At 48.3% G+C, this 13,131-nt stretch overlaps 1 long non-coding RNA gene across 1 annotated transcript; it reads right to left on the bottom strand.

The window, feature by feature from the left end:
* Positions 1-7,360: 7,360 nt before the first annotated feature.
* On the bottom strand, positions 7,361-10,402 carry LOC310901651. Its single transcript, XR_014585976.1, has 2 exons — positions 10,257-10,402; positions 7,361-8,001 (listed from the first exon to the last, which is right to left on the bottom strand). It is a non-coding gene; the product is annotated as an uncharacterized lncRNA (long non-coding RNA).
* Positions 10,403-13,131: the final 2,729 nt, after the last annotated feature.

Genomic DNA, 13,131 nt, shown 5'->3' with positions numbered 1-13,131 from the left:
TTCATTTTGCAGAAGTGGCTTGGTGGTGTTTGCTTGTTTGTTTTTTGGGTGGGAGGGAAGGGAAGCCTTAAATTTACTTCTCAATTTCTGTGGGAAAGCTGAGATTTTTGTAAAAGATTTAGAGTGGTTAGCCATAGTCCAACATAGGAAAAATGAAATTTAAACATAAACAGGGCCTTAGGTTGTCAATAAGTCAAATTACATGTGGCCTCGTGCCAGAGGCACACTCTGTCCATTGGAAGGATTTGGGGTGGGCACAGAGAAGTTTGTCCTCTGCACATCCAGTTGCTGACTTATAAATTCCCTGTGGGGTCAAAGTGATACACATTTTCTTCAACCTTTTCCATCCTTTTGCACACAGCTGCCCTCAAAATAATTCAGGAAAGTCTATTTTATGGTCTTACACCTGTTTTTGCTAGAAAGAACACTTTAACACTTGACCACAGAGGTCTTTGGTCTTTATGCACATAGTTGGATTTGGTTTATGGCCTTTCATCCTTTCAATCTGATCAGAGATACATGGAAAATTTGGAGCATTGTGGACAATCAAGAGCAGCATGGCCATCATCATTATGTTATGTGCAAAAAGATAAACCACGTCAGAAAGATGGGAGGGTCTTGCAGACTGGCTAGCCCAAGATGCAGAAGCCCCTATTTAGTCTCCATGCATACATGAACTATTTTTGTCTGCTTTCTCCCCATTGTAGATAATAAGTTTCCCTTTCCCCATCTCCAGTCTGTTCCTAACCACTGTTAAGACGAAGCCTTTTTATAACAGGCAGCACTGAGACAGCTTTGACTCCTAGTGAAGGAAGGGGAAATGCTGGAACAGGAGAGCAGATAACAGTAATATTTAAAAGATTAAAATCATTTATCTGAACCTCACCCTATTAGGAACCTGCCAAAAATTCTTCCAGGTGAATTAGGAATTGCACGGGATGACAACCATGCATAGATAACCATGACAAATCAAGAATGCTGAACGTCTTCCAATTTAATTAGTAAGTTCCACCCATCCAAGGCCTTTTTCTGAGAGCCCCCAACACATATTTTCCTGGTTTTGATTAATTTTATTTAATCAGGGAGCCTGTTAGTCCCTAGCAAACACCCCAAAAATTAATGGGGCTGCCGTATCGAGCTTGACCTCCTTCGGATTCCACATATGGGATGGTGGTGCCACCCAGCCAGATGTTTCCAGTGCTTTCTGAAAAGAAATGCATTTCTCCTTTTATTGGACACCATGGCAAGGGAGCCCACGTGGAATGTAAACTCTGTGTGCAGAGATATATATTTTCTCTCACTGTTTATAAACACAGAGAGCCCGGTTCTTCCCCCGCAGGGGTTATATGAACCCAGAATTTGTCAATGCTGGGGAACTCACTCCTGATTTATACCGAAGTAAGTGAGCAAATTGCTTGTAGGAGGAGAAAAATAGATCAGGCAAACAATCATCACTTTTGCATATAGATTTGAATACACACGCAGCACAATATTTAGATTAGCTGCAGTAAACAAACTTGCCTTAAAATCCACAAAAGCAAACCTCAGACCCAGAGGGAAAGTCAGGGGAAAATCGCCTCATCTTTCCCTGTGAGAAGGGAGCTTGCTCAGACGTGAAAAATGTCCTTGGCAACACCTCCTCTTGGCATCTGCTTTGACATCCCTGGGCCAGGCCTTGGGTTTTCTTTCCTGAAGGAGCCAGGCCAGGCTGTCACAAGCCCTACAGAGGTGCTGTTGAATGCTCATCAACTTCTTGCTCACCTGTGGGTTGGAGATCCTTTCCCTCGCTGCTTCTCCTGCCTCCCTGCCTGGCCTTGCCCTGCTCCAGCCCTTCTTTGTGCCCTGCAGCACAGTCCTGTGAGCTGGGGCAAGTCTATTTTCTCCCACCCAAATGTCCCAGCCTTCAGCCCCTCCAAAATCACCCTGTGCTGCCACACTGCCTCCCAACACCTATCGGTGTTGTCAGGTGCTGGCTCTTGACTCATCTCCAGCTGTCCTGCCCTCCACATCATTGAAGAAATTATCTGTTTTTTTTCGGAGAAGGAACATTTAGGCAGCTCAAAAGAACTTATGCACAGGTAGACATGAGATACAAGTGATCAATTTAGCAAAGATACAGAAGAAACATCCTCTGAGACCACGTGCGCACCTGCACTGAGGAGTTTCATGCAGGCTTTTGAAGAACTGATAATCTGATCTAGCATAACACACGTGAAGGCAAATGCACGCCCCTTCAGCCTCCTTCTTATTGCATTTGAATGAGACAGACATACTAAAATAAGGAAAATATTGCAGCTGGATTTTGTCCTCTCAGGGTTTCTTGCGTTAGTGATAGCATACAGCAAAACAACACTGGATCCCCACCAAGACTGATGCAAACCTTTTGGGGAAGGGTGTGGTCGTGTAACCCCATTTTTTTTCTGAATCTGCAATTTTGCTTTGAGCAAGGTTCCAGTAAAGAAAACAGCACTGATCTGCAGTAAATACAGTCATTAGTTTTTGTTGTTGTTGTTTTGTTTTTTTGTTTGTTTTCTTTGGGGCTCCTGTAAGAGGCAGTGGCTCAAACATTTACATCCTCGGTAAGAAGCAGCGTGGGTAGCCCCTTATCCTGCCCCAGCCAGGACTGGATGCCCAGGAGTACAGGAAAAACATCTGTAAAATGATTTCTCTAATCTAAGTAGGCATGTGGTTTCTGCTAATGGGCTAATAAAAGGCATGAAAATCAAAGTAGATTAATTTGATAGCTGGAGTGCATATGGATGAGATAATACGAATGGTTAGCATCAAGTGTCCTTACAAGACATTAAAGAAGCCACCAATATTCTGACATCAAAAAAAAAAAAATCACGATATTTGCAAGGCTGAGCTCTGACAATAAAGCTTTTTCTGCCCACGGTACTGCTGCTATTGCTGAAATGACAGCAATGCACTCGTAGCAGAATAAAACATTGTGTGTATACACATGCTTACACACATAAATATCTATATATTTATAGATACACACATACACATGCACAACGGGATACATAAATATCTGTAGCTCACAAACGAGCAGTTTCAGGAAACTGCAGGACATGAGGGAGGATTTTGTTTAGAAAACGCTTTCCCCCTTCCTCCCTGCACGAGGAGATCCCCACCATCTGCCGCCCGGCTCCTTCCAGCCGAGCCAAGGGGCTGGTGAGCACAGAGGGGTCATGTTTTGGGAGGGTTTAGCTTGGTTTTGGATGGATGAGGAGCATTCACTGCTGTTATCCACTGCAGCTTCTGCCTGCTGTGGCTGCAAAGGTGCGGGGGGGTGATGCTCTCAAGGGCTTTGCCGCATTAACCGAAAGAGCCAAGGGGAACTCTCACAGCCAAAAGAGGCCAGAGAGCATCAGTTCTCAGCACTGGATGTCTCTCCTCCATCCTCAAGCATCATTTCATGGCTGTGTTTGAGTGTGGACAGAGGTGCCTCACTCCTGTATTTTTAATACTCTGGCGGAGGAAACCTGGGAGCATCGAGCTTAATAAAACTCAACATGTTGAGAAAGCAAAGGAGTGCAGAAAGAGGGCAAATAAATATACATAGAGATAGATATGTGCAGATATGTATTTAGATAAATATACATAGAGGCAGATATGTATGTATATAAATATACACACAGCTAGATGTAGATATGTATTTATATAAATATACACACATGCAGATATCTATGTATATAAATATGCATACAGATAGGTGCAGATATGTATTTATATAAATATACAGATAGATAATGCAGATATATAAGTATATAAATATCCATACAGATATTTAGATATACACAAATAAAATCCCAGAAGAGGGAGGAAGGTAAAAGATGTGTTAGAGGGAGGAAGCTCTGTTAGAACAAAACACGGGTGCCCAAGAGTCAGGGTGCCCATGTGCCACGACAGCATCCCTCCAGGAGCAGGCAGAAGGGAAAAAACCTGCTTTAATGGTGGAATTGGACCAGACAGGGGGAACACCTTGGCATTTGGAGCATCTCAGCATCTGATGGTTTGTGGTGCCGCATGACAAGAGGAGCAGGTGGCCATCAGCCAGAGGGAGAGGGCCACCACCATTAGCAGAGATTAAATTAAATTAGCAAAGGTGGGCTTGCCTTGCACCCCAAGAAGCGCGGAGCTCATGGAGCTTGACTTCCAGCCTGACCACTCCCTTGGGAGATTAGATCCTCATGGCCGTGGGAGAAGATTGATATCACGCATCTTTCCCCGCTCCGGGATTTTCTTTGAGGAAGGTAGTGCCAAGCCACAGGGAAGCACACCCTTCCTTCGCATCAAGCCATGCGTGACAGCCTCCAGCACGGCAACGGCTGCTCCGAAATCCCTGCTGGGGCGAAGCAGCAGTCTGAACCGTGAATCACACACGCCTAGCAAATTCCTCTTGTAAAAGTCTGGCAGCTGAGCTTACGCTGGGCTTCTGCAGAATGAGAAACGTGTGCCATTTCCATAGGAATCAAACCCAACGAGGCCCCCTTCTTTCCATTATCCCGAAGAGGGGAGTTTGGCAAAGTGTTGAGGGGGACGTGGCTTTCTCTGTCTGGCTGAAGGTGTAGGATGGGGCAAAGAGGCAGGGATAAAAACAGTATCTGTAATTATGATACTCCCCTGCAGCTTGATTGTAGCCTGACACCCATCTTCCTTTTATCCTATGGTTAACATCGTCATGAAGGCACTGGTCTGTGCCAGACCCGAGGTGTATCAGGGTGTAGGTGGCTGCAGCGAGCCGTGCTCAGGGGCACTGCCAAACACCCCAGGGAGCTGGTGAGAGCACACTTGCTGGGAAAGCCCGCTAGAAAGGTGCTGAAGGGAGCTTCTCCACCTTAAAAAGTGTAAAATTAGAATCTTTCCCTGGGCAATATGCTTTTTGTCTAAGGGGGAAAGTAGTCTTGAAAAAAAGCAACGTCTTTCTGTTGGAAAACTTGAAGAGCCGAGCCCTGAGAAACTGCTGAACTCACTTCCCGCAGCCATCAGGAAAAAGGTGAAGCTGAAATACTCCGTCCAGGAAAAGCCCTTGGGAAAACAAAACCTACTTGTTCATTGCCTTTCTTCCTCCTCTTTCTTTGCACGCTCACCCAGAAGGGAACTGGGTCCTTTCTCCAGCCAGCCCCACCTGCCACCAGTTTACACACCAAAATGCAAAACTCTTCTGGTGCTGACACCTGAGCTGCACCCTCTTGGCCCCATTTCTGTGTCACATGAAGTCCTCTTTCCTCCAGCTCCAGGAGTTTGCATGCCCAAAAAGGCATCTCTCCCAGTTTAATTAGCAGAGCCCTCCCCATTCAAACTCTCTGACCAACATCACAGCAAAGTTGGCAAATGGCAGAAAAGAAAAAGAAGCTGAAAGGATGCAATTAGCTCCCTCCATACCCAATAAAAGCCACTGGAGGCCTCAGGAACAGCAGAGAATGGCTGTACCCAGCCACCAGAGACATCCACATGCATTGAGCATCAGACACAAGATTTTTGGGGTATTTTTCCATGGGGTGAAGCAAACGTCACAACCTGTGTACATGGTAGTTAAAAAGAAGTAAATCTCTTTCCGGACTCGCTGAAGGTGGAGCTGGATACATTCCTCTCCCAATCAAAGCCCAGGAGCCTTCCAGCATGTCACCTTCAAAGGCTTCCCATTAAATCCCATTGCAAAAGGTGGAGGGGCAGGGGTTTTGCAGATGGCCAGAGGAGGCTGTGGTTGAACAGTTTAACCTTCCCTGCCTCTCAGCACTGGGGGAAAAGCCTGTGGTTTTTGCGAAACCAAGCACTGCACGGCTGCTGTTGACATAAATCTGCTTTTAAGCTGCACGTCATGCAGAATACCCCGAGGCTCAACATGCTGCTCCAGGTGCTTATGGCTGCGAGCCCACGGCGGACTCCTAATCCCCCAAAAACCAAGAACAGAAGAGCAGGAGTCAGGGGAGGGAGGGAGCTGAGCAAGGGAAATGGCCGGGGAGCGGCGTGGACACAGAAGGATTTGTCCCAGCAAGGCTCCTGCAGAGCTGCAGGACGAGGATGCAGTCCCAGCACAATTTCCTCAATGACACCCGCTGTAAATTTGGGGCAGCCTTTTCGGGGCAGCCGAAGGACACGCACCACGGGTCCTGCTCGGGGCCTGCTCCCGTTTGAAGTCAGCAGGAGCTTTGCCAGCAACGCGAATAGCAACAGGCTCCAGAGATGGGCTCCTCGTCCAGACACTCGGAGCTGCTTTAGCTCACGAGCCCAGCAGAAAACTGCTCAGTGTTTTTTTTGGATCTCTTTTTTGCCAGGTCCAACGAGCGCTGAAGCCAGCACGAGATAAACAGAGGGAGTGCAGGACAAGAGCAAGATGATAAAAAAAGGGAAACCTCCACTTCTTTAAGGCAGGGAGCTGTTAGATTGCCTCCAGCTGCCTCCCAGAGCCAAACCCTGGGAGCCTGGAGGGAACAGGGGAGAAGGAAACCACACAGGGCTTGATAAGAAAACTGGGTGTTAGCCACAGTATTTCTGTATATCATAGGGTACAACACAACCCCATGCAGACCACAAGCCACCCAGCAAGGACGAGGGGAATGGTCAGAGTAGCAGGAGTGAAAATGGAGAAATGTTTTGATGTTTTCCCTTGGGGGAGGTGGGAGGGCAGGTGGGCGCAGATGCCAGCCCACCACAGGGCAGCAGGGAACAGCCAGCTCCTGCCAAAACCACGGCTTCAGCTACTCCTCTTCCAGGCTGGGGCAGCCACACGGGTGAGAGCTGAGCGTAAAGTTAAGGTTTGCCATGGGAGCGGAGGCAGGATGCTCTCTTGTTCTGCCCCCCAACTCTTTTGGGGGTGACCCCCATGAACAAAACCTGCTAAGGTGTATTCAGAGCTTCAGCCTGGCTGGAACAGGGGGGAAGTGAAATGAAAAGGGTTGAGACGTGGTGAAACAGCTTCAAAAATAAAGAAACACATTCTCAGATAGAAATGGAGCAGGTTCTGTCTCACCCTTGGCTCCTGCTGGTTTCACCTGGTGCCTCCAGTTACCCTCCTCACCCAGATGAGTAATTATTTTGTTTAGTGCCCTTCCTTCAAACTGAATTTCAACATGCTGGATTTATTTGCTTGGTCTCTCCTACCTTAACCCTAATTGTATTTACTCCTACTGAGCAGCCACTTGAACGTGGTGATACCACCGAGACCAAATCGAGAAAGACATTTTTTCGTGTGGATTTTAGAGCATTGCAAATTCCTCCCATTTCAAAGAGTTTCCCAGTTCCTAACAGCAATAAGCCAAGCTGAGGCTCACCCTGCATGCGCACACAGCCTGCACATACGTAGTCTTCTGGGCACACCACGGGCTGTGCAGTGAATGGGGTGACCCCCTCGTGTCATTGCTGTCATCACAACAAGCGGGGAAACAGAGGCACAGGAGGGCGAGTGTCACTCACTCTGCCCCAAGTCCCTGCAGGGATGATTTGCTGGGTTCTGAAATCTCTGCAGATCTCGGGGAGGCTCAAAACTTATTTTCCACACTTAAGCCACACAAGAGATATACTCAGTTGTGATTAAGAGGAGGGGAAAAAAACAGTACTTGGAGAGCTTTTTATTGCTCTTTGACACAGGGGATGTGCCGCAATGATTTCAGCAAAGCACCTGGTGACAGCTAGGGGAACACAGGCCACGGTTTAAGGGGTGAAACCCTCTCCTCCAGGCCCCCACCAGACCCTTATTCCCTCCAGCTTTGTCTTTGCAAGGGAGACAGTGAGCTTTGTGAGGCCAGGCTGCCATCTGGAGCAGGCTTAAAGACATCTCTGCAACCCAAGCAGCAGCCTCCCCGTGCCTCCTCGCCTTGGAAATGGCCCGTGTCGCATCCTCAGGGATTAAGCTTTTAATTCCCCAGGAGATCCTCCTGCCCAGCTCCTGGTTTGTGCAGTTCAGCTCACGTTGTAGCACTGTCAGTCCCCTCCGTAGCCTCCAGCAGGTCCCAAGGTGCGACATCGGTATAGAGATTCACAGCCCTGCAATCCCTGTTCATAAAACCACAATCAGCACAAGCGCAAATTTGGCAGAATCAGCCAAAGGTAGGAAACTGACATCAGAATTTTTTTATTATTAAAAAACAAAAAAGAGGTGATTTTAAACCTCTCTGGTTGATGAACTTTCATAAAAAGCTTTCCATGGCTGCATTTCTATGTGGCACGTCACTGTGGAAGACACCCGAGATGCAGCAAATTCCCCCATGTTAATTTGAATTGTGCCACGAAACAGATGTGCTCTTTGTTGCACAGAGAACCTTTTTCTTTAATTTCAGGACGGCTGCTGCCACATCAGATGAGCTCGTATTGCTCTGCCACATCACCTGATGTGACATAACGAGTCGTGACACCCTCCTATAGCACCAGGAGGCACAGGAGCACCTACGCTGGAGATGGAAGAGCAGTAGTGCTGTATACAGGGCAGGTTTGATGGGAAGCTGGGGCTGCTGTCTTGAGAGGAGAGGGTGTTTGGGAAAGGAGAGATTCTTCTTTCTGCACAGTGAGGCCACTGCAAGGCATCAGGACCAATTAAGACCTCACAATTAAGCGGCATGCAGGAACGAAGGTGGAATTAACTGGTGAGTCGCGTGGAACGTCACCCCCTGGGCTCGGCTCCCAGCTTGTGGGAAAGGACACCGAGTTAATCTGAAGCTTTGGAAGCAGGAAGAAATCATTAGAAACACACAGCCCCTTGCATTAGGGCAGGTCGTGCTTTTCACCCAGAAATTCCTACATCAAGTCCAATAACTTGTAATCCACCTCTGCATGACAGACACAAACCTGAGAGAAAGCTGAGAACAAATGCACAAGATCCTTTGGACGTCCACTCTAATAGATAAAACCCTCATCTTTAAAAAGCACCAACCCAATGGAGACATCGTGCCTTCAGCTCAACATCCCTGTAGCTGGCTGGGCTGCAGTTACAAACAGCTTTCACCCAGCCATGCTGGGCACGGATAACCACGACCACAGGACCCTTCAGCATCACCTAATGTCTTTTTTACCAGTTCTCACTTGCTAGAGCCTGCAGAGTCCCCACAAAAGCCCATGTCTCTCTGTTTTTTGCCATTACCCCGCCTTGAACTAACCCTAATTACACCACAGCTCATTTGCACACCCACATCGTCAGTGTGGCCGTGCCCAGGATCCGGCCGTGCCAGAGTTTTCCTTTAGGTAAGATGCTATAAGGAGAGCTCAGTGCTGAGCTGTAAGGTAAATTTTCCAGATGTGAGTCATTCTCTGCATCGCATACAAGGGGGAAAAGTCCAATTTTACAGCACTTCCAGCATGGGAATGCAGAGAATGTGTCATAAACACTCCTGCCTTCGTCAGATAGGTGGTAAATTGAGCCACGAATGTTTGAACCGCTGTGCTTTGGAGAGCTGGTGGGAATGATTTGGAGTGTTGAGGCTCTTTCATTCAATTATTTATTTTTTTTAAGATGTCAAGGAAATTTTTCTCTGCCTCGTTACACCGTGCTGGTCACTCCTAAGAATGTTACAAGAACTGGTGGGCAGGAAACAACTCCCAGTACGAGCAGCCTGCTCACAAGTGACAGAGAAATGAAATGCAACCCCAGAGACCACTTATAATCCCCTGGTACCACTGGGCACTGAGGGGCTGAGAGCCCCTTATTGCCTCTCAGACGCAGCAGGGTGTTTTTCCCCACCTTTGGGAGATCTTTATCCAGAAAGAGGCAAAGAAAAAAGCCAGCCTGCAACCTTTCTTCCTCTAGAGAAAATATTTTAGCTATCCCAGATAAAAGAGCCAAGCCTGACAAGGCATTACATGTGCTTTTCATGAATTTTTGCAGGAGGTGGTTTCTGGACAGACTTAAGGAATGCACTTAGCATGCTGTTTCCCCTATATAAAACACTGAATTAGCATTTCTCCCTGCAATTCTGCTATGCACAGAATAACACAGAATAAGTAAAGACCCATAAAAAGGCTCCCATAAAACCGTACAGTGCTCAGTTTTGTTTTGTTAATCCCCTGACTTCATCAATTGCTCTATCTGCTAATAGGAACAAGGATCTCCTCCACCAGGCTTTTGTGCAGGCAAAGCTTATCAAACATCTGAGCTCAGCCTCGCCTGCTGCCTCAGGGACTTTGTGCAGCCAAAGCCAGACCCACAGAAACCCCAATTCCTCATGGCTTTCCAAGAAACCAGGGGAATAGGTGACCATGAGGGCATTTGGGATGCTGGCAGAGAGCAAAGATCAGGGATGGTACCTGCAGGCACGGACCTTGCTCGGTGCAAGCTGCCACCACGCGTGGGATTGCCAAGGGGAAGCCAGGACCCCCTTCTGACCCCATGGCGAACAGACCAAGCAGGAACGAGACAGCATTAACAAGAAAAACATAAGCATTTTGTGCTTTTATAGGAGGCCTCAGACCGTCAGCTGGGAGCCCATCATCAGGGCCCATCCAATTATTCCTTAAAAGCATTATAATGCGCAGCTGGCCCTGCTCCTCTGAGTACCTGGCGTCTAATTTACGGGGTAATGTTTCTGTAGGACTGGCATTAAAGTGCAGAAGTAACAGTCTTGGGTTAAGAAGGTTAGGCATTACATCCAGATCAGTATTATCAGATGACCCGAAGCAGGGGTTATATTAAAAAATGCCTTAATTAAAAAATACAGGTCAGAACCAGTTTGAGCTCCAAAACCCCCGGTTATATTTGCTAATTAGAAGGCTGGGGTGCGTGCCTCAGCATGATGGATGAGCTCTGCCTGCCTCGTGGCATCGCACCAAGAGATGGGACGCATTTTTCCCGGCTCCCCAGGCATGGGGCTCGGGCTGGACTGCACCACTTTTCTTTATTTCAATTCACCTTCTTTTATTATTTTTTTTCTCAGAAATTAATAGACTGAAGGCCTTCGGGAATCAGAAATCAGCAGGGTGCTAACTCCGCTTGGTTTCTTAACCCTGAACTTCAACTTCTGCACTGAAACCGTGCCAGCTCTCTTCTCTAGAAGAGCAGAGTGAGCCTACAGATTATTATAAATGGACAGCCCCGACCCCAAAGCCTAGATTTGGGACTCAGAAGGAGGGGTTTCCTTCCCTTACCCAAGCTGAGGAGTACCTGGGGGAAGCCCTGTGCCTCTTCTGGGTGTTCCCAGGGTCTTCAACCCTGTGCTGCTGGAGGTGCACACCCCGAGCATGGGTTTGTTGGGGACAGACCACGAGCAGGAACAGCTGAAGGGCACAAGCTGAGCAATCCTGAGCACGAGCCGGGTGTTAAATCCCAGTCCCAGGGGAGCCTCTGGTGATTTTCAGCAGCCAGAAGGAGGAGGCACGATATGGACCATCTGCACCCCATCCATAGCCAGGTCTACAGATGCCACCTCTGGTTTAGATGTGGATAGCAAGTCTGTAGTGGGAAAAATGTTTTATCCCTGTCACCTTGTGAGTGCCACGTGCACGTGGGACCCACACCAGCATTGCCAAGGCCATTCTTGGGCCATGTATAACCCCACAAACCAAACCTGGCAGGTGACACATGGTGGCTGCAGATGAAACCCCACGTTTCTCACCAGCACCACCAAAATTCCCCATTGGAGGAAAGAAAACCTTCCCTAGGATCCTCTCCAGAGACGTCCTCCTTGAAACATCCTCCTGGATGGACATCCTTCTGCTTGGACAGAACTGCTTTTTCGCTCTGAGACAAACCCTCTCCCATTTGCAGGGCAGATAGGAGAAGGCCATGGGGAAGTGTCAGGAGATGGGGTGAGGGCCCAAGCAAACCCACCCCAGGAGGTGAGAGATCTAACAACACCAGAAAGGAGAGAAAACATTGCCAGCCTCTGTGCTAACAGCTGTAGGTTTTCCTTTCCATGTTAAAAGTTCAGATGCCAGAAGCCAGACTGTTCATTCAGTAAGAAGCCGGTTAAAAAAACAAAACAAAACAAAACAAAAAACTTTTTTTTTTCACTACAGCTTATTTTAACCCACTGAAAATTCAAGCAATTTGCATGTTTCATTTGTTTATCTGCTCCCCTGCATAGAGATCCTGGTATATAGCTTGTAATCCCTTTGGGAAAACAAATTGGTAATCTGATAAAGAAAACCACAAATGGGAGAAGGCCTTCCAATTTAGAGAAAAACGCATTTCCTTGAAAAACAAACAAAAAAAAAAAGTTGATTACTCAGTTATTTTAGTATGCAAGCAAATTTAGGAGATGCTCGGTAGGTAATTCAGGAGAATGGGAAAGGGAACAGTCACAGCAACAAGTGGTGTGTGTGGTATTAGTTCTGCTGTGCTCCGTCACTGTGTTTCCCCATTAAAGGACATTATTGCTGCCCTCCTGTTTCATTTAAGTAATGAAAATAGATGGGCATGGCTGAGGCACATCCCCGTCCTGAACTGATGTGTCCTAGGAGGAGACAGTGAGGTGAGCTCCATCCCACCACCCTGTGATCCACCAGGGACCACCAGGAGGGTGACGGCGGGTGCAGGTGACAGGCAGCACACCTTATTTAGGGACAGCAATCACCTAACCTCATCCTGCCCACCGCTTCCACCACTCTCACTCACACAACACAAGGAGAAAACGTCTCCTGCGTCCCACGGCAGTGCCGGAGACATCCCGGAGCCCCCAGGGTGAGATTCGCAGCCCAGCTCCACGAGCTCCATGGGGCGAAGCACATCTCCATCGGCCGCAATTTGTACCCCCCATCTCGGGCTTGGCAGATATGGCATTTCTTTGTGGTCCCCGCTCCTTTGTGATCCCCACGCGCTCCAGCCCGTCCCTGGGGAGCTCTACACGCGCGTGCTCATGCGTGACGGAGGAAGAATGCCTCTTGGTGGGAGCTGCTGACAGCTGAATACGGCAGGAGACGGGCGAGCCAACGGCATCTTCCAGCCAACAGTTGTTGGCTCCAGCCTGCTGGAAAGCCGGGGAGGAGAGGAACAAAGAGGCACGTCTCTTTTCGGAGAGCGGCATCTGGGTGTTGGGTCCCGTCCCCGCTGCAGGAGCGGCACAGCAGAGCACGCATGGGGGATCAGAGCGGGCTTTCCTCCATCGGAGATTTATTGCTGGGGAACACGGCTCCTAGGAAGCCTGCGGGGTTTCTGGTTCTCATCTCCTCCTCCCTGCAGCTGCCACATCGCTAAGCTCC

The sequence above is a fragment of the Anser anser genome, assembly GCF_964211835.1.
Source record: "Anser anser genome assembly, chromosome: 6".
Taxonomy (NCBI): domain Eukaryota; kingdom Metazoa; phylum Chordata; class Aves; order Anseriformes; family Anatidae; genus Anser; species Anser anser.
This window is presented reverse-complemented; position numbering and strand designations above follow the sequence as displayed.